Source organism: Tamandua tetradactyla, chromosome 5, assembly GCF_023851605.1.
Source record: "Tamandua tetradactyla isolate mTamTet1 chromosome 5, mTamTet1.pri, whole genome shotgun sequence".
NCBI lineage: Eukaryota > Metazoa > Chordata > Mammalia > Pilosa > Myrmecophagidae > Tamandua > Tamandua tetradactyla.
This window is the reverse complement of record NC_135331.1, coordinates 105258270-105279565: the sequence shown is the minus strand read 5'-3', so window position 1 is coordinate 105279565 and position 21296 is coordinate 105258270.

The following is a 21296-nucleotide window of genomic DNA, read 5'->3' as shown; positions in this document are numbered from 1 at the left end:
AAATGAAATGGTCTACAATATGCTTATTGATATGTATATTGACTATCTCCTTCCTTATTGTTACAGACAATGCCTCCTCACTTTAGAAAAAAATGTGTCTTTTTAAAATCATGTTAACTCCTCTACTTACTTTCAAACTTTTATGTCACCTTGATTAAATAAAGAACCAGAAAAAAAAAAAAACCCAGCTGGAATTGTTTAGATCTGAAAAACAAACAAACAAACATGAAATGGTCTAAACACTCCAATAAGAGTTAGAAAAAGTACAAATGGACGTAAAAAACCAAAATATGCTGACTACAAGAAACCTACTTTAAATATAAAGACAGAAATAATTTAAGAGGGTGGAAAAATATATTTCACTCATTTAACCAAAAGAAAGCTAGAGTAGCTATATTAATATCAGAAAAAGCATATTTTGGAGCAGAGAATGTTATTAGGGATAAAGAAGATCATTTCATAATAATGAAAGGCTTAATTTATTAAGAAGACATAACCTAAATGTGTATGCATGTAATAAAACATGAAACAAATATTGAAGGAACAGCAAGGAAAAATAGACAAATTCACAATTGTAGTTGGGCATTTCAATACTCCTCTGTCACTAGCTGATAGGACAAATGGAATGGAAACCAGTAAAGATATAAAAGGATTGATTAAAATTATCATCAAACTTGAGCTAACTGGCCTGTCACCCAGTATCAGTAGAATGCACATCCTTTTCAGGTGCACATGGAACACTCACTGAGGCAAACCATAAACATAAAACATAAACGTAAAACATTGAATGTAGCTAAAGTAATGTTTATAGGAAAATTTGTAGCATTGAATATTTGTATTAGAAAAAGAAAAAGATCTCAAATTAATTATTTAAACTTCCACTTAAAAGACTTAGTAAATAAAACCCCATAAAAAGAAAAACAAAGTAATAATGATAAGACTGAGATCAATGAAGCAGCAAACAGAATAGCAGAGCATAAAACAAAAAGATAGTTCTTTGAAAATTTCATTAAAATTGTTAAACTGGAAGTCTGAGTGGTCAGGAAAAAAACGAAGGCACAAATTACAAGTATCAAAAGAGAGAGGGGACATATCTACAGATTCTACACATACTAAAAGGATAAAAAAGAGAATACTAAAAATAACTTTATGACAATGAATTATTATTTTTTTTTAACATGGGCAGGCACCAGGAATTGAACCCAGGTCCTCTGGCATGGCAGGTGAGCATTCTTACCTGCTGAGCCACCGTGGCCTGCCCATGACAATGAATTTTACAGCATCAATAAAATGAACAAATACCTTGAAAGATACAAACTACTGAAGTTCATTCAAGAAGAAACAGATATTATGAATAGGCCTATATATTATTTAAACTTTTTTATTGTATAAGATATATACAAAGCACAGAAAGAAAATAAAACACAATAATTTTCAAAGCACACTTCAACCAGTATAGAACTGATTCCAGAGTTTGTCATGGGTTACCATTCCATCATGTCAGATTTTTTCCTTCTAGCTGCTCCAAAACACTGGAGGCTAGAAGGAATATCAATATAGTGATTCAGCAGCCATACTCATTTGTTAAATACCATTACCTCTTCTTTTTCTTTTAATCCTTCTCCCAATCTGTAGGGATCTTTGGGCAATGCCTGTTCTGACTTTTTCATGTTAAGGAGGGGTGTCCACACTGGAGGTTAGGGGAATGTAGTTAATTGATAACTGTGGAGGTTCTAGTCCCTCTGAGTTTCAGGATTTCTCTGTCCTAGGAACCCTTGGGAAATGATGTATACCAGAAAGGCAAACCTGGTGAATTAAACCTTTATAGAGTCTTAGTTTCTGCCCTAGGTATTCTTAAGAGTCAACAGGAGTGATGATCTGGAGTGATGTTGATTGGGGTTTAGCAAACCATAACAATTAGCACTAAGCAACTAAAGCTTGATTAAGAGCAGCCTCCAGAACAGCCTCTTGACTCTATTTGATCTGTCTTGGCAACTGATGCCTTATTTTATTACACTTCTTTTCCCCCTTTTGGTCAGGAAGGCATTGTTGATCCCATGGTGCCAGGGCCAGACTCATCCCTGGGAGTCATGCCTCACATTGTCAGGGAGATTTTCACCCCTGAATGGTTTGAAACACATAGCAGGGAGGGCAATGATTTTCCTTGCAAAGTTAGGTTAGAGAGAGAGAGTCCACATCTGAGCAACAAAAAAGCTTCCCTTAACCTCATTATGATTAGTCTTAGCTTCTCCACTACAGACATAAGTTTCATAAGAGCAAGCCTCAGAATCCAGGCCTTGGCCTATTTTCTCAGAGTCCCTAGTAGTTAGGAGGGTGTCATAGACAGGATCATGTGTCAACTTGGCCAAGTGGTGGTTGGGCAAGTGCTGGCTTGTCTGTTGCGATGAGGACATTTCATAGAATTAAATCATGATCATGTCAGCTGCATCCACAGCTGATTCCATTTGTAGTCAGCCAAAGGGGCATGTCTTCTGCAGTGAGTGATGCTTAATCTAATCACTGAAAGCCTTATAAGGAAGATTCAGAAGAGACAGGCTCTTCCAGTTTTGGCTGGTGAGCCTCTCCTGTGGAGTTCGTCCAGACCCTCCATCAGAATCGTTGGCTTCACAGCCTTCTCTGTGGATTTTGACCTCAGCATTCCTGCAGTCATGTGAGACACTTTCATAAATTTTATATTTGCAAGTGTTCCCTGTTGATTCTGTTTCTCTAGAGAACCCTAACTAATACATCTTGGTACCTGGCACCAAGTGGTTCTTAAGAAACAGAATCTTAAAAATGGGTTTTTATGAATGGTTTTCTACTCTGACTGGACTCAAAGACACTAAGGACTCTGATTCCCATAAACAGAATGACACTCCCAATCCATGGAGTGAGTCAGCAAAAGAGATAGTCAAAATATCACCATTCGATTCTCCTAATGCTTTGCTTGTATGAAGCCAGGCTCTGGGGGATAATGTTTTTGACACCTTTACAGAGTTTTGTAGAAATAAGAGGTATAGAGATGTTGGTTGGTTGTTGTTAGATACACTGCCTACATTAAGGGGTGAAAGGGATGGGCTTAAGGCTTCAAACAAGAACCTTAAGCACCATCTGAAAGATGTAGATGTTTCTATGAGCATCCTGAAGGAAAATCTTATTTCCTGTAGCTGTAGACTTGAGATTTCTGAAAATCAGACTCAGAATCTAATTGTTAGAGTAGCAACTTTACAACATAAACTGAAATCTCAATCTTGCATCGTGTCTGCCATTAAAGTGAGGCATTGATTGGAAAGGAGTGGGACCCTGAAAAATGAGATGGTGACATATGGATGGATAATGATGTTGGGGGTGAGGCTGAAACCCTAGACCATGCTGAGTCTTCTCTAGATAACCTTGTAATAGTTTTCCCTGAGGATATAACCACCCCACCTCCAGCCTGCCTTGAGAAGTTGGCCACCCAACCTCCTCCTGAAGGGATTAGCCCTAGAGTGATTAATCCTGTTTCACCAGATGAAACTGAAAAAACAAAGCCTTGAAGCAAATGGCTTGGAAGATATTTCTAATTCTTTTCAGGACCACCTTTACCACCCTTCATTTCCTCCAGACCTATAACTAGACTAAAGTCCCAACAGGTCCCTCATGGTGAGGTACAAAGTATCACACATGAGGAGGTATGTTATACTCCAAAAGGACTGTGTGAGTTTTCCAATTTATATAGACAGAAATCAGGGGAATATGTGTGGCAATGGATTTTAAGGGTGTGGGATAATGGTGGGAGGAATATAAGGCTGGATCAGGCTGAATTTATTGATACGGGCCCACTAGGCAGATATTCTGCATTCAATGCTATAGCTTGAGGGGTTAGAAAAGGTATTAATGGTTTGTTTGGATGGTTGGTTGAAACACGGATCAAAAGTTGGCCAACATTACCTGAGGCTGAAATACCAGAACTGCCCTGGTATAATGTAGATGAGGGTATCCAGAGGCTTAGACAGACTGGAATGTTAGAGTGGAATTATCATGCAAAGCCTGCTCCTACACCCCAGGATTGTCTGGAAGATGCACCTTTTACCAGAACAGTGAAAATTAATTTGTGAGACTAGCACCATCATCCCTGAAAAGCTCTGTGGTTGCACTTCTCTGTAGGTCAGATATTACTGTAGGAACTGCTGTCACTGAGCTGGAATCCTTAAAGACAATGGGGATGATGGGATCCTGAGTTGGTAAAAGCCAGGTGGCAGCACTTAATCACCAAAGACAGGGTGGAGTGGCTATTATAATAGACAGCAAACTCAAAGCAGGCCTCAAAATTATATGACACACAGAGATTTGTGGCATTTTCTAGTAAATCATGGGGTACCTAGAAATACAATAGAAGGGCAGTCTACTAAATTCTTGTTTGAGCTGTATAAACAAAAGAGTTCTAGGTCAAGTGAACAGAAGTCTAACCTGAATTACAAAAACACGGAGACATGGCCTGTTAATCAATTTCCAGACTTGAAACAGTTTACAGACCCAGAGTCCCTTGAATGAAGGGGAGGCCAGGTCCCTTTGGGGGAGAACCTTGTTACACTGCCACAAATTTATACTGTTAATCTTCCTCCAAGCATTCCCCAAGGAGACCAACGGCCTTTTACCAGGGTAACTGTGCATTGGAGAAAAGGAAATGATCAGATATTTCAGGGATTGTTAGACACTGGTTCAGAAGTGACATTAATTCCAGGGGACCAAAAACATCACTCTGGACCACCAGTCAGAGTGGGGGCTTATGGAGGCCAGGTGATCAATGGAGTTTTAGCTCAGGTCCATCTCACAGTGGGTCCAGTGGACCCCTGGACCCATTCTGTAGTTATTTCCCCAGTTCCAGAATGTATAATTGGTATAGACATACTGAGCAACTGGCAGAATCCCCACGTTGGCTCTCTAACTCATGCAGTGAAGGCTATTATGGTAGGAAAGGCCAAGTGGAAGCCACTAGAACTGTCCCTACTGAACAAAATAGTAAATCAGAAGCATTACTGGATTGCTGGAGGGATTGCAGAGATTACTGCCACTCTTAAGGACTTGAAGGATGCAGGGGTGGTGATTCCCACCACATCCCCATTCAACTCTCCTATTCGGCCTGTGCAGAAAACAGATGGGTCTTGGAGGATGACAGTGGACTATCGTAAGCTCAACTAGGTGGTAACTCCAATTGCAGCTGCTGTTCCAGATGTGGTATCATTGCTTGAGCAAATCAATACATCCCCTGGTGCCTGTATGCAGCTATGATCTGGCAAATGCTTTTTTCTCAATAGCTATTAGTAAGGACCACCAGAAACAGTTTGCTTTCAGCTGGCAAGGTCAGCAATATACTTTCACTGTCCTACCTCAGGGGTATATCAACTCTCCAACCCTATGTCATAATCTTGTTCGCAGAGACCTTGCTCATTTCTGCCTCCCACAAGACATCACACTGGTCCATTATATTGATGATATCATGTTGATTGGACCTAGTGAGCAAGAAGTAGCAACTACTCTAGATTTACTGGTAAGGCATTTGCATGTCAGAGGATGGGAGATAAATCCAACAAAAATACAGGGGCCTTCCACCTCAGTAAAATTTCTAGGCGTCCAGTGGTGTGGGGCATGTCGAGATATCCCTTCTAAGGTGAAGGATAAATTGCTGCATCTGGCCCCTCCCACAACCAAAAAAGAAGCACAATGCCTAGTTGGTCTTTTTGGATTTTGGTGACAACATATTCCTCATTTGGGTGTGCTACTCTGGCCCATTTATCGAGTGACCAGAAAAGCTGCTAATTTTGAGTGGGGACCTGAACAAGAGGAGGCTCTGTGACAGGTCTGCCACTTGGGCCGTATGGTCCAGCAGATCCAATGGTGCTGGAAGTGTCAATGGCAAATAGAGATGTTATCTGGAGCCTTTGGCAGTCCCATATAGGAGAATCACAATGCAGACCCTTAGGATTTTGGAGCAAAGCCTTACCATTTGCTGCAGATAACTACTCTCCTTTTGAGTAACAGTTTTTGGCCTGCTACTGGGCCTTAGTAGACTGAAGGCTTAACCATGGGCCACCAAGTTTCCATAACCTGAATTGCTTATCATGAGCTGGGTGTTGTCTGACTCACAAAGCCATTAAGCTGGGCATGTGCAGCAGCACTCTATTGTAAATTGGACATGGTATATACGAGAAAGAGCCAGAGCAGGTGCTGAAGGCACAAGTAAGTTACATGAGGAAGTGGCCCAAATGCCCATGGTTTCCACTCCTATCACATTACCTTCTCTTTCCCAGACCAGAGCTATGGCCTCTTGGGGAGTTCCTTACAGTGAATTGACTGAGGAAGTGAAAACTCAAGCCTGGTTTACAGATGGTTCAGCACAATATGAAGGTTCCACCCGAAAGTGGACAGCTGCAGTATTACAACCCCTTTCTGGGGTATCCTTGGAGGACAGGGGTGAGGGGAAATCCTCCCAGTGGGCAGAACTTCGAGCAGTGCACCTGGTTGTTCATTTTGCTTGAAAGGAAAACTGGCTAGAGGTGCATATGTATACTGACTTATGGGCTGTTGCTAATGGTTTGGCTGGATGGTCAGGGACTTGGAAAAACCATAATTGAAAAATTGATGACAAAGAGGTCTGGGGAAGAAGTATGTGGATAGACCTTTCTGAGTGGCCTAAAAACATGAAGATATTTATGTCCTATGTGAATGCACACCAGAGTGTGACTTCAGCAGAGGAAGATTTTAATAATCAAGTGGATAAGATGACCCATTCTGTGGATACCAGTCTGCCTCTTTCCCCAGTAACTCCTGTCATTGCCCAATGGGCTCATGAACAAAGTGGTCATGGTGGTAGGGATGGAGGTTATGCATGGACTCAGCAACATGGACTTCCACTTACCAAGGCTGACCTGGCTACAGCTGCTGCTGAGTTCCCAATCTTCCAGCAGCAGAGACCCACACTCAGCCCCTAATATGGCACCATTCCCCGAAGTGACCAGCCAGCTACATGGTGGTGGGTTGATTACATTGGACCACTCCCTTCATGGAAGGGGCAGTGATTTGTTTTAACTGGAATAGACACATACTCTGGATATGGGTTTGCTTTCCCTGCATGCAATGCTTCTGTCAAAACTACCATCCGTGGGCTTACAGAATGCCTTATCCATTGTCATGGTATTTCACATAGCTTTGCTTCTGATCAAGGAACACACTTCACAGAAAATGAAGTGTGGGAATGGACACATGCTCATGCAATCCTCTGGTCTTACCATGTTCCCTATCATCCAGAAGCAGCTGGATTGATAGAATGGTGGAATGGCCTTTTGAAAACTCAATTACGGTGCCAACTAGGTGGCAATACCTTGAAAGGCTGGGGTAATGTTCTCCAGGAAGCTGTATATGCTCTGAATCAGCATCTACTGTATGGTGCTGTTTCTCCCATAGTCAGGATCCATGGGTCCAGGAACCAAGGGGTGGAAATGGGAGTGGTACCACTCACTATTACCCCTAGTGATCTACTAGGAAAATTTTTGCTTCCTGTCCCTGTGACCCTGAGCTCTGCTGGTCTACAGGTTTTAGTTCAAAAATGGGGTGTGCCTCCTCCAGGAGAAACAACAGTGGAAGTTAAGACTGCCACCTGGTCACTTTGGGCTACTTATGCCACTGTCTCAACAAGCCAAGAAGGGGATTACATTATTGTCTGGGGTAATTGACCCTGACTATCAGGAGGAAGTAGGACTGCAACTACATAATGGATGTAAAGAAGAGTTTTCTTGGAATATAGGAGATCCCCTAGGGCATCTGTTAGTACTACCATGCCCTGTGATTAAAATCAATGGAAAACTGCAAAAACGCAATCCAGGCAGGACTACCAATGGCTCTGAAACTTCAGGAATGAAGGTTTGGGTCACCCCACCAGGCAAAGAACCATGGCCAGCCGAAGTGCTTGCTGAGGGTAAAGGGAACATGGAATGGGTAGTGGAAGAAGGTAGTAATAAATATGAACTTTGACCACATGATCAGTTACAGAAACGAGGAATGTAATGCTGTTTTGTTCATGTTATACTATTGAAGTTGTAAGATATCAAGTTTAAGAATGAATATTACCCAAGGATTTGCACCCTATTCTGGAGAGATGTGATGTGTTTCCAGTTATATGCAGGACAGTTGAGTATTGTTAGGTTACAGAAAAAAAATGTGTGTTTTATTGTTTCTTATTTAGAAATTAGGTATGGTTTAAGGTGGTATGTATAGCTACAAAGTTGACAAAGGGTGTACTGTCATGGTCAGGTTCATGTGTCAACTTGGCCAAGTGGTGGTTGGGCAAGTGCTGACTTGCCTGTTGCGATGAGGACATTTCATAGAATTAAATTATGTTCTTGTCAGCTGCATCCACAGCTGATTCCATTTGTAATCAGCCAAGGGGCGTATCTTCTGCAATGAGTGATGCTTAATCTAATCACTGAAAGCCTTATAAGGAGGATTCAGAAGAGACAGGCTCTTCCTGTTTTGGCTGGTGAGCCTCTCCTGTGGAGTTCGTCCAGACTCTCCACCGGAATCATTGGCTTCACAGCCTCTCTGTGGATTTTGGACTCTGCATTCCTGCGGTCACATGAGACACTTTTATAAATTTTATATTTGTGAGTATTCCCTGTTGATTCTGTTTCTCTAGAGAACCCTAACTAATACAGAGGGTGTCAGGGTTTCCCAGATAAGAGAGCCTAATAGTTCCATATATATTTTTCCCCTTCAGATCTTCCAGTACTTTATGAATTCTTTTTAATTATAAGCCCACCAAAATCTCAGATGTATCCTGGCATTACACCAAGCTATAGAGAATTACAAGGCCTCATTCCTGTTCTGGACTCCAGGAGTCCAGGCTATCTAAATGAGCTATCTAGGGAGGATGACTCAGTCTATGTATTATAGAAAATTTAGTTTCTAGACATAATAAACCTCTCTGCCTTTGATCTCATATGGCAACTGAGGATCCAGAGTACATTCATACACTATAATCTTTTACCCTGCATTCTAATTTACCTTAGACCCAGCAAATTGGCTTTGTTTTAAATTCTAATTGAGGTTTGATCTCTTTCTCAGCTACTTCAACTGTTATTTTAAATAGCTATGCTAACTTTCAGGTCTGCAGAGCTCCATTTCTGGGACCCAGAGGTACTCAAAGTTTCAGGGAAATACCAGCTGATACACATATAGCTCTGTGTCTCAGAATAAAGAATTACATCCACAACTTCAGACTAAATGTGGCTGTTATAACGGCCCACAATCCAGGCTCTCATTTTTTTTATAAGTATGTGTTGAGTGAGAGAGACCTTAGCATGTTTGTTCTTTTGTTTCTGGTGAATAGGCCTATATTAATTTTTTAAATTTTTATTTGTATTAAGAACTTTCCTACAAAGAAATCTCTAGGTCAAGGTGGCTTCACTTGTGAATTCTATCAAACATTGTAAGGAAGCTATTATAGCAATTCTACACAAATTCCTCTAAGAAATAGAAGAAACTTCCCAACTCATTTTATGAGTCTAGCAATTCTTTAATACCAAAACCAGACAAAGGTATTATAAGGAAACTACAGACCAATACTCCTCATAAGCCAGATGCAAAATTGCTTAAAAACAGTTTAGCATATGGAATCCAGAGTACATATAAAGGATACTATGAGATGGTTGTGCCAGTTTGAAGCTATTATGCACCCCAGAAAAGCCATGTCCTTTAATCCTCATTCCATATTGCTGGGTGGAATCTTTTTTATTGTTTGCATGGAGATATAACCTACATAATTGTGGGTAGTAAATTTGATTAGATGGTTTCCGTGGATATGTCCCTACCAATTCAAGGTGGGGTTGCTTTCTGGAGCCTTTTAAGGAGGAACCATTTTGGAAAAAGCTTTAGAGCCACTAGAACTGACAAAGCCACCAGAAACAACAGAGCCAACTGAACACACAGAGCTCCAGTAAAGCCATTGAAGAAGCCTGGAGAGAAAGCTAGCAGATATCATCATGTGCCTTTCCAGCTGAGACAGAAATCCCAAATATCATCTGTCTTCTTGAACCAAGGTATCTTTCACTGGATACCTTAGTTTGGACATTTTTATAGTATTGCCTTACTTTGGACATTTTCACAGCCTTAGAACTGTCAACTTGCAACTTAATACCCCCCCTTTTTAAAAGCTGTTTCATTGCTGGCATGTCAATTTCTAGCAGCTTAAAAACTTGAACAATGACCAAATTGGGTTTATCCCAGTAATGCAAGGGTGGCTTAATGATGAAAAGCAATTGATGTAATTTACCATATTAACTGAGTAAAACAAAAAACTACATGATCATCTCAATAGAAATACATTTGAAAAAATTCAATACCCATTATCACAAAAGCTGTCCGCACACTAGGAATGGTATCTACAACTAATATCATACATAAAGTTGAAAATATGAATATATTCCACTTAAATTAGGAACAGGGCAAGGATGGTCACTCATACTTTTATTCAGTATTGTACTGGAGGCTCTAGACAATGCAATAAAGCAAGAAAAAGTACTAAAAAGTATATATATTTGAAGTCCCTAAGGAATCAACAATCACCAAAAAAGGCTATTAGAACTAATGAGTAGATTTAATGAAGCCACAAGGAAAAAAGGTCAATATGCAAAAAGCAATTGCATTTCTATATATTAGCAACAAACACTCGAAAACTGAAGTGTAAAAAAATATAATTTATATAAATTAATGAAATATTTAAGGATAAATTTAACCAAATATATGCAAGACCTCTACATTTAAAACTACAAAACCTTATTGAAAGAAAATAGGACTAAATAAGTGGTAGAGTGTTTTGAAAGACCCAATGTGTTTTGTTCTCCCTAAATTTATGTATAGAGTCAATGCAATCCTATCAAAATCCCAATAGGCTTTTTGTATTAATTGACAAGTTTATGCTAACTTTTTGTAGAAGTGTAAAGCACCTCAGATAGCAAAAACAATTTTTTTTGTATGCTGTATGGTGGGGGCCACATTTCATTCTTTTTTCCATGTGACTGTCCCATTATTGCAGTACCGTTTGTAGAATTTTTTTTTCTTTTTATTACTTAATGGAAAAAAAATTAACCCAACATTTAGAAATCATATGTAGAATTTTTTTTAGCTAAAACAAGTTTGAAAAAGAAGAACATAGCTGGAGGAATTACTCAAGACTGACTATAAATCCACAGTAACTCAGCAGTTAGTAACATAAAGATAGGCATCTAGATCCGTGGAAAAAAAGAAAAAGTTCAGAAATAGATACACACATATATGGGTAACAGATTTTTTTTATGTTACCAAGGCAATTTAATGGGGAAATGATAATTTTTCAACAAATGGTGCTAGAACAATTGGATAACCACATGCAAAAAAATAAACCTCAACCGTTATTTCACACCATATACAAGCATTAATTTGAATGAACCATAGACCTAAATGTAAGAACAATGTTAACAATGTTTAATTAATGTAAAATTTCAGGAGAAAACATAGGGAAAAGTCAAGTAATTCTTAAACAGGACACAACCACTCTAGCTATAAAAGAAAAATCTGATAAATTGGATTTCATCAAAATAAAATGTTCTTTAAAATAAGACACTTAAGAAAATGAAAAGATTGAACACTGTAAGTACATGGAACCTTGAATAGGGCATGAGATTTTGTTGGTTTGTCCAGGTTAGTGTGTTGCCCCAAAAAATTTCAGAGTGATTTGAACAGTGAATAAAGAAGTATTTGCAAAGTTCCCTTGGGGGAATGGGGAGAAATTGGAAAAAATTCAATTTGTTCATTTGAAGAATTCCCGATATTCTCACAAGAAGTGGGGACAACCACATCAATAGGCTGAACGCTTGATCTTAGGGGTTGCCCCTATGAAACTTATCCCTGCAAAGCATAGGTTAAGCCTATTTAAAATTTGGCACAAGAGTCACCTCCAGAGAAACTCTTTTGTTGCTCAGATGTGGTCTCTTTCTCTCTAAGCTGACATGGCAAGCAAACTCTCTGCCCTCCCCCCTCTACATAGGACAGAAGTCCTGGGATGAGCTGGGACTCAGCATTAAGGGATTGAGAAAAACCTTCTCAAACAAAAGGGGGAAAGAGAAATGAGACAAAATAAAGTGTCAGTGGCTGAGAGATTTCAAACAGAGTCCAGAGGTTATCCTGGAGGTTATTCTTAGGCATTATATAGATATCCCGTTTTTAGTTTATGGGGTATTAGAGTGGCTAGAGGGAAGTACCTGAAACTGTAGAGCTGTGTTACAGAACCCATGTTTCTTGAAGATGACTGTATAATGATATAGCTTTTACATTGTGACTGTGTGATTGTGAAAGCCTTGTGTCTGATGCTCCTTTTATCTATGATATGAAAAGATGAGTAAAAAATATGGATAAAAAATAAAAAATAGGGAGAACAAAGGTTAAAATAGTTACTACTCAATAGAGTAGATTGAAATACTAGCAGTCAATGAGAGGGAGGAGTAAGGGGTATGTATGAGTTTTTTCTTTTTTCTTTCTTTTGCTGGAGAGATACAAATGTTCAAAAAAATTATCATGGTGATGTATACACAACTATGTGATGATATTGTGAGCCATTAATTGTATACCTTAAAAAGAAAAAGAGGAGAACAACAACAAAATAAATAAAATAAATAAATAAAATAAATTTTAAAAATATTAAAAAATGAAGGAGAGATTAAGATATTTCCTAGATAAAAAAAGGTTGAGTTCTACAACTAATTGTTGCAATGTACTTTGAGATTTATTATTCTGTATAATGTCATTTATCTCACAAAAAGTAAAAAAAAGAGGAGGAGTATAACAGAGAAAATAGAATTTAACGAATGAGTATGACTGCTGAATCATTACATTGATCCTTCTTTCGGTCTCCAGTGTCTTGGAGCAGCTAGAAGAAAAAAAGAAAAATCGTGTAACTATAACCCATACAAACCTTAAAATCGGTTCTATAACTACCCCTGAAAATGTACTTGGAAATTTACTACTTTTTTGTATATATGCTATCCTTCACAATTAAAAAAAAGGTTTTAAAAGGAAAACAGAAAAACTTAAACCTAAAAAAAGAAGCTGAGGAGGTTTATCACACTAGAACATCCTACAAGAGATACTAAATAGAGTTCTTCAGGTTCCAGTACTATTGTGTTTTTGGATTATACCTCTACTAAAAAAACAAAAGAAAAGGTAAGCTTCTGATTAGAAGATATATTTTCAAACCTATATATGATAAAGGGCTTGTATCATGAATACATATAAAAGAACTCATAAAAATTAATACTAAAAAAATATTTATTCTTTCTAGCTTCCTATGTTCTGGAGCAGCTAGAAGGAAAAATCTGAGAGGATGGTACGGTAGCCCATGACAAACTCTGGGATCTGTCCTGTAACTACTTGTTGAAGAGTGCTTTGAAAACTGTTGCTTTTTCTTTCTTTGCTTTCTATATATGTTATATTATATAATAAAAAAAGTAAAAAAGAAAAAAAAAGAACCAGGGTGAAATAAAAACATTTTTTTGATGTAAAAAAAATGAATACTAAAAGATAAAAGCCCCAATAAAAGAATGGTCTGATGGTTTTAATGGACACTTCACCAAGTAAGAAATGACTACAAGGACTACAGTGTTGGATGATTCTCCTGTGTGCAATAAAGAAATTACAGAAAGAAAATGTCAAACTTAGGTCCTTAAACTCTTTGCTCCCTCAGTCTGGGAACAAAAGAGCTTCCATGATGACGTCCCTAAAAGAATCTCTTATGAGTACTACACTTTTCCTGTTCAATTTAGTAGTATAGTCTCTGTCTCCTGACTGGACCCTAATCAATACAGAAAAATTCTATATCAATTGTGGTGATGGTTATATAATTTTATGATTTGTCAAAAGTCATCAAAGTGAACAGGAAAAATATTCAAGAAATTATTCTCACAATAACCATACAAGTGAGGTACTATTGTATGGAAAAGTCAGCTTATAGAAATCATGAATTTAGAATTAGGGAAGAACAATCATGTTAGATGAATGGGGCAGGGAAAGGGTGATAAACAAGGGACTGACTGTTGTCATGATGAGCACATCACCTTGAACCTGAAGCCCTCCTTGCTCTGGACAACTAAACATTCAATAAATAATTGCTAAATAAGAAATGAAAGTTTTTCCTCTTCTTTCAGTGGGAGTTGAAGCTATCCTAGTATCCTCCAAAAGCATTCTCTCCTATGAATGGAGCAACCCCAGCCAGAAACCACAGGTACAAGCTCTTTCTGGTTAGAGAAGTTAGTGATGCAATGTACAAGCTAGCATGTAAGTTGAATATAAAACTAAGTGCAAGCCAATGTTAGCCAGAGACAATACCTAGGTGGGATCTTTTTTTTTTTAAATGTTTTTATTGTAAAATATAACATATATACAAAACAAAGAAAGAGAAAAACAATGATTTTCAAGGCACACTTCAACAAATAGTATTAGAACAGACCCCAGAGTTTATCGGGCTACTATTCCACCATCTCAGATTTTTCCTTCTAGTTGCTCCTAAACACTTGAGACTAGAAGGAATATTAGTATACTAATTCAGCTGTCATACTCATTTGTGAACTCCTATTCTCTCTGTTATACCTCCTCCCTTTTCTTTGATCTTTCTCACATTCTATAGGGATCTTTGAACCATACCTGTCCTGACTTTTTCATATTGAAAAAGAGTGCCAACACTAAAGGATAAGATGTAATTATCTGATAATCTTGGAAAGTCTGGTCCCTCTGAGTTTCAGGATTTATCTGATCCAGGAACCCTCTGGGAATTATAGTTTCCAGAAAAGCAAACTCAGTGCATGAAACCTTTACAGAGTCTCAGTTCAAGCCCTAGGTGTTCTCAAGAATCTCAACAGCTTCTATGTGAGATCAAAGATAGAGATGTTTATCTGGTGCAAAATTTATATTTTGGGTAGCACATTACCTAATTTAACTTGTATGGTCAATTTAGTTGAATACCATAAATACAATGGAATCTTGAACAGGGTGTGAGATCTTGTTGGTTTATACAGGTTAGTGTGATACCTCAATATATCCCAGAATAATTTGGGCAGTGAATAAAAAAGTATTTGCAAAGTTCCCTTGAGGGACTTGGGAGAAAGGAAGAAATAATTAACTTCCGCATTTGGGGAATTACTTATATTCTTGCAAGCAATGGAGAGAACCAAATTAATAGCTGAGCTTTCAATCTTGGGGTTTCGTCTCTATGAAACTTATTCCTGCAAAGGATAAGCTAAGACTACTTAAAATTATGCCTAAGAGTCACCCCCAGAGAACCTCTTTTGTGGCCTCTCTCTCTTAGCCAACCTGACAGGTGAACTCACTGCCCTCCACCCTACATGGGACATCACTGCTAGGATGTAAATCTCCCTGGCAACATGGGACAGAACCCCCAGGACGAGTCTCGACCCAGCATCATGGGATTGAGAAAGTCTTCTTGACCAAAAGGGGGAAGAGAGAAATGAGACAAAAAAGTTTCAGTGGCTGAGAGCTTTCAAACAGAGTTGAGAGGTTACCCTCAAGATTATTCTTATTTATTATATAGAGATCTCTTTTTAGTTTATAGTGTATTGGAGTGGCTGGAGGAAGGTACCTGAAACTGTTGAGCTGCATTCCAGTAGCCTTGATTCTTGAAGATGCTTATATAATGATATAGCTTTTACAATGTGATGGTGTGATTGTGAAAACCTTGTGTGTAATGCTCCTTTTATCCAGGGTATGGACAGATGAGTAAAAAAATAAGGATAAATATTAAATAAATAATAGGGGAGATAAGAGGTAAAATAAATTGGGTAGATGGAAATACTAGTGGTCAATGAGAGGGAAGGGTAGGGGCATGGAATGTATGAGTTTTTTCTTTTTATTTCTTTTTCTGGAGTGATGCAAGTGTTCTAAAAGTGATCATGGTGATGAATACACAACTATGTGATGATATTGTGAGCCATTTAGTGTACACCATGTATGAACTATATGTGTGTAAAGATTTCTCAATAAAAATATTGAAAAAAAAAGAGTCAACAGGAGTGATGCTGAATGGGTTTAGCAAACCATAGTAATTGGCACTATCTAACTCAAGCTTACATAAATGAGTCTCCTCCAGAATAGTGTCTTGACTCCACTCAATCTCTCCTGGCTACTGATGTCTTATTTTATTATACCTCCTTTCCTCCACTTGGTCCAGAAAGCACTGCCAATTCCACAGTGCCAGGAGCACACACTGGGGCCATGCTCCAGGCGTCCTGTCAGACCTTCACCCCTGAATTTCAGGCAATGACCTTCCTTGCAGAGTTGGGCCTAGAGAGAGAGAGAGTGTGAGAGGTCACATCTGGGCAACAAAGAGGCTTCCAGGCCTCATCACAGGTAGTCTTAGCTTCTCCCCCACAGGAACAAGTTTCATAAGGGTAAGTCTCAAGTTCAAGGGCCTGACACATTTTCCTGGGAGTCCCCAATGGTTGAGAGGGTACCTGAGCTTCCCAGATGGGAAAGTTCAATAATTATTGAAAATTACATATATATTTATAATATAAATTATATATATATAAAATCCTTCAGACCCCAAGGGATTCTAATACCTCCCAATTATCAGTCTGCCACAGTCTGAGATGTGTCCTGGCACTACATCAAGCTACATAGAACTAGAAAGCCTTGTTCCCACTCTGGACCCCAGAAGTCCGGGTCATTCAAATGAGCTATCCAGACAGGCTGATCCAGATTATGCATTATAGAAATCCAGGTACCAGACACAATAAACACCTGTACGTTTTGTCCCACATAGTAGGTGAAGGGCTAGAGTGCATAACACTATCATCCTCCACCCTATATTCTGATTTACCTCATACCCAGCAAGCTTGGTTTCATTCTTAACTTCAATCAATGTCTGATCTCCTCTTCAGTCACTTCAACTATTATTATAAGTAGCAATGCTAAGCTTCAGGGCTGCAGCACTCTGTCTCTGGGTTCCAGATGTCACAGAGTTACTCAAAGTCCCAGAGAGATACCAGCTGATAGACAGACAGCTCAGCATCTCAGCATCAGAAATACATTTACAACTTGAGACTAAGTGTGGCTGCTACAAGGGCTTACAATCTAGGCCCCAACTTACTTACAAGTATTTTCTGAAAGAGACCTAAGCATATGTGTTCTTTTGTTTCTGGCTTATTTTGCACCACATACTGTTATCAAGGTTCATTCAGTTTGTTGCATTCCTATCGACATCCTTCCTTTTTTGCAGCTGCATCATAGCCCATCATATAAATGTATCATAGTTTACCATTCTACTTCTCAGTCCTTGTACCCTTTGGCTCCCTCCATCCAATGGCCATCATGGATAATGTCCAAAATAAACAAACCGTATCCTACAGTATCCTCACTTGGTCGTACAATCAACAGCACTCTCATTTTTAGACGATTTTCATTGGTCTTTACCAGAGTCATAAAAGCAGAATCATGCAGTATGTATCATTTTGTCTGACTTATTTCACACAACATTATGTCCTCAAGGTTCACCCATGTTGTTGAATGCTTCCAATTTCTTCACATCCTCTCCAACAACTGTAATTTTCTGTTTGTTTAATAGCAGCCATTCTTACAGGTGTGAAGTGATATCTCATTGTTGTCTTGATTTGCATTTCCCTTATAGTTAATGAAAATGAGCATCTCTTCATGTGTTTCTTAGCCATCTGTATTTGCTCTTCAGAAAATTGTCTATTCATATCCTCTGCCCATTTTATAATTGGGTTGTTCTTCTGTTGATGAGCTGTATGATTTATTTATGTACACAGAATATCAAGCTTTTATCCAATATGTGGTTTCCAAATATTTTCTCCCATTGTGTTAGATGCCTTTTCAGTATTTTGAGAAAATCCTTTGAGGCACAGAAGCTCTTAATCTTAAGAAGTTCCTATTTGTCTATTTTTTATATCACTGCTTGTGCTTTAGGTGTGAAGTTTAAGAAGCTACCTCCTATTACAAGACCTTGAAGATGTTTCCCTGCATTTTGTTCTAGAAGTTTTATGGTACTGGTTCTCACATTTAGGTCTTTAATGCATTTTGAATTAATTTTTGTATAGGGTATAAGATAGGGGTCCTACTTCACTCTTTTTGGCAATGGATATCTATTTCTCCCATGCCCACTTATTGAAAAGACTATTCTGTCCCAGTTCAGTGGATCTTTATCAAAGATCATATAAACTTGGTGATCTATTTCTGCACTCTTGATTTGATTCCTTTAGTCAATATTTCTATGTTTGTGCAAGTACCATGCTGTTTTAACCACTGTGACTTTACAGTGAGCTTTTTTTTTGATTTTTTTTATTAATTAACAGAAAAAAAGAAATTAACCCAACATTTAGAAATCATACCATTCTACATATGCAATCAGTAATTCTTAACATCATCACATAGATGCATGATCATCGTTTCTTAGTACATTTGCATCGGTTTAGAAGAACTAGCAACACAACAGAAAAAGATATAGAATGTTAATATAGAGAAAAGAAATAAAAGTAATAATAATAGTAAAAACAAACAAACAAACAAAAAAACCCTATAGCTCAGATGCAGCTTCATTCAGTGTTTTAACATGATTACTTTACAATTAGGTATTATTGTGCTGTCCATTATTGAGTTTTTGTATCTAGTCCTGTTGCACAGTCTGTATCCCTCCCGCTCCAATTACCCATTATCTTACCCTGTTTCTAACTCCTGCTGGACTCTGTTACCAATGACATATTCCAAGTTTATTCTTGAATGTCGGTTCACATCAGTGGGACCATACAGTATTTGTCCTTTAGTTTTTGGCTAGACTCACTCAGCATAATGTTCTCTAGGTCCATCCATGTTATTATATGTTTCATAAGTTTATCTTGTCTTAAAGCTGCATAATATTCCATTGTATGTATATACCACAGTTTGTTTAGCCACTCGTCTGTTGATGGACATTTTGGCTGTTTCCATCTCTTTGCAATTGTAAATAACGTTGCTATAAACATTGGTGTGCAAATGTCCGTTTGTGTCTTTGCCCTTAAGTCCTCTGAGTAGATACCCAACAATGGTATTGCTGGGTCGTATGGCAATTCTATATTCAGCTTTTTGAGGAAACGCCAAACTGCCTTCCACAGTGGTTGCACCATTTGACATTCCCACCAACAGTGGATAAGTGTGCCTCTTTCTCTGCATCCCCTCCAGCACTTGTCATTTTCTGTTTTGTTGATAATGGCCATTCTGGTGGGTGTGAGATGATATCTCATTGTGGTTTTGATTTGCATTTCTCTAATGGCCAGGGACATTGAGCATCTCTTCATGTGCCTTTTGGCCATTTGTATTTCCTCTTCTGAGGTGTCTGTTCAAGTCTTTTTCCCATTTTGTAATTGGGTTGGCTGTCTTTTCGTTGTTAAGTTGGACAATCTCTTTATAAATTCTGGATACTAGACCTTTATCTGATATGTCATTTCTAAATATTGTCTCCCATTGTGTAGGCTGTCTTTCTACTTTCTTGATGAAGTTCTTTGATGCACAAAAGTGTTTAATTTTGAGGAGCTCCCATTTATTTATTTCCTTCTTCAGTGCTCTTGCTTTAGGTTTAAGGTCCATAAAACCGCCTCCAATTGTAAGTTTCATAAGATATCTCCCAACATTTTCCTCTAACTGTTTTATGGTCTTAGACCTAACGTTTAGATCTTTGATCCATTTTGAGTTAACTTTTGTATAGGGTGTGAGATATGGGTCTTCTTTCATTCTTTTGCATATGGATATCCAGTTCTCTAGGCACCATTTATTGAAGAGACTGTTCTGTCCCAGGTGAGTTGGCTTGACTGCCTTATCAAAGATCAAATGTCCATAGATGAGAGAGTCTATATCTGAGCACTCTATTCGATTCCATTGGTTGATATATCTATCTTTATGCCAATACCATGCTGTTTTGACCACTGTGGCTTCATAATATGCCTTAAAGTCAGGCAGCTCACTGGAGTCAGTGAGACCTCCAGCTTAGTTTTTTTCCTCAAGATGTTTTTAGCAATTCGGGGCACCCTGCCCTTCCAGATAAATTTGCTTATTGGTTTGTCTATTTCTGAAAAATAAGTTGTTGGGATTTCGATTGGTATTGCATTGAATCTGTAAATCAATTTAGGTAGGATTGACATCTTAACTATATTTAGTCTTCCAATCCATGAACACGGTATGCCCTTCCATCTATTTAGGTCTTCTGTGATTTCTTTTAACAGTTTTTTGTATTTTTCTTTATATAGGTTTTTTGTCTCTTTAGTTAAATTTATTCCTAGGTATTTTATTCTTTTAGTTGCAATTGTAAATGGGATTTGTTTCTTGATTTCCCCCTCAGCTTGTACATTACTAGTGTATAGAAATGCTACAGATTTTTGAATGTTGATCTTGTATCCTGCTACTTTGCTGTACTCATTGATTAGCTCTAGTAGTTTTGTTGTGGATTTTTCCGGGTTTTCGACGTATAATATCATATCGTCTGCAAACAGTGATAGTTTTACTTCTTCCTTTCCAATTTTGATGTCTTGTATTTCTTTTTCTTGTCTAATTGCTCTGGCTAGAACCTCCAACACGATGTTGAATAATAGTGGTGATAGTGGACATCCTTGTCTTGTTCCTGATCTTAGGGGGAAAGTTTTCAATTTTTCCCCATTGAGGATGATATTAGCTGTGGGTTTTTCATATATTCCCTCTATCATTTTAAGGAAGTTCCCTTGTATTCCTATCTTTTGAAGTGTTTTCAACAGGAAAGGATGTTGAATCTTGTCAAATGCCTTCTCTGCATCAATTGAGATGATCATGTGATTTTTCTGCTTTGATTTGTTGATATGGTGTATTAGATTAATTGATTTTCTTATGTTGAACCATCCTTGCATACCTGGGATGAATCCTACTTGGTCATGTATAATTCTTTTAATGTGTTGTTGGATACGATTTGCTAGAATTTTATTGAGGATTTTTGCGTCTATATTCATTAGAGAGAATGGTCTGTAGTTTTCTTTTTTTGTAATATCTTTGCCTGGTTTTGGTATGAGGGTGATGTTGGCTTCATAGAATGAATTAGGTAGTTTTCCCTCTGCTTCGATTTTTTTGAAGAGTTTGAGGAGAGTTGGTACTAATTGTTTCTGGAATGTTTGATAGAATTCACATGTGAAGCCGTCTTGTCCTGGACTTTTCTTTTTAGGAAGCTTTTGAATGACTAATTCAATTTCTTTACTTGTGATTGGTTT